Genomic DNA, 1,908 nt, shown 5'->3' on the forward strand with positions numbered 1-1,908 from the left:
ATAATACTCTTTTATTCTTTGTCCACACTACAAAAAAATTACTAATACTCCATTTTTAACTCCCTCCAAAGGGCTACTTTCTGAAAATAGACTAAGAAATTACAGCAAGCTGTTCAGGGGATAGGATTAGGGAAGCTGGAGGACATTTAAGCCATGTAAATAACCAAAAATATATACTTTTAGTCAACATCGCTGCTGGACCAAAAATTTTACCTGCATGCCTACTGACTACATGCCTGTTAATGAGCCCTTACGGACAGAGACCCTGAGAGGAGATTGAACAAAATTGACACAAAGAACTCCACGTATGTGCCCCATCTGGAGTGGATTTTGGGAAAAGGGTATAGTGAGAGGACTATTTTAACATTTCAGATGTAGAGCATTTATGGGACAGTGGGCAGCAGGGTTCAAGAAAGCAACGATCAAACCAGATATATCCCAAGCAATTCGCGGTACAAACATTATCTCCTGGTGATATAAAAATTTAAAGTCAAGAATAAAATTTCCTCTTTAGCAGTTTTCAGAGTTGCATTAAGTCAATCTCTGTGGCTCAAAATAAATCACACATAATTCAAATCACATTAGAGGAAGTCCAAATTCATTGTTTGCTAATTATTTCATGTTAAAACAATGCAATAATTTTCTTTCTCTTTCAACCCCACATGGTTATTCTTTGTTTGAAAACAGACCAGAGAATCTATACCTAAACCTAAGATAAGGCAAATGTCATTTTATAAGATTTTGAGGGGCTAATGCTTACATTTTAATTAAGCTATTGAGGCTTTTATCTCCTTCAAATTTGAAGGTCCTGCTTACATATATGACTTCCTAACATATAATATATTTTATTTATTAAATTATTTTTTCTCCGTCAACCCCCCAAAAATGTAAACTCAAAAGGGTCAGGGATTTTAGTTGTTAATGTGATTTTATTCTTTTATGTATCCTCAGCACCTAAAGCAGTGCCCAGCACATAAAAGGCACTCAATAAATATTTATGGAATAAATAAATGAATGAGTCAGTGAATTATGCTGTTAGTCTCCTAAGTATATAGATATACATAAAAAACTTAGTAATATTCTTTGTGTAGCTACATAAAGACTGAGCATAATTAATATCTTCTTAAATGCTTTGTTTACACCAACATTTCTTAGAAGATATAATAGGTATCCCTGGCTTTCAGAAATGTATAATTCTATTAGAGCAGGAGCCCCCAAGTCCCTGGCCACTGACTGGTAGTACCCGTGGTCTGTTAGGAACCCAGTGCCACAGCAGAAGGTGAGCAGCAGGTGAGTAAGCATTAAGGCCTGAGCTCCACCTCCTGTCAGAACAGCCCGGCATGAGATTCTCATAGGAGTGCAAACCCTACTGTGAACTGCACACGCAAGGGATCTAGGTTGTGCCCTCCTTATGAGAATCTAATGCCTCACGATGTGCATTAGATCCCCCATCCCTCCCAAACTGTGGAAAAATTGTCTTCCATGAAACCAGTCCCTGATGACAAAAAGGTTGGGGATGATTAGGGAATCAAAACTAAACCATGAAATAATTAAAGAATAAAGAAATATAAAATAGACCATTAAAATGTTATTAAGACTATCTATATACAGTTAAAGTTCACAGAAAGAAAAAAAAGAAAAGCAATATGACCTCCATGAAAAGCTTCATAGAGAAGATGAAATCTGAAGCAGGCCTTAAAAGAAGTATAATTTCAGCATAAAGAAAGAAAAGAGCTTATGCAAAGTTTCAAAATCATGATTCATGGTAAGGTATAATAGGAAGATAAGCTTGAAGAGAACTCAGGTGTTCACAGTGGAGAAATTAAGGGACACCAAATTATGATGCATTCTGTCAGGCTCAGGATTCATGTATTCATTGATTCACCAGAAAATACTTATGAAGTATTT

The sequence above is a fragment of the Gorilla gorilla genome, chromosome 1, assembly GCF_029281585.2.
Source record: "Gorilla gorilla gorilla isolate KB3781 chromosome 1, NHGRI_mGorGor1-v2.1_pri, whole genome shotgun sequence".
NCBI classification, from domain to species: domain Eukaryota; kingdom Metazoa; phylum Chordata; class Mammalia; order Primates; family Hominidae; genus Gorilla; species Gorilla gorilla.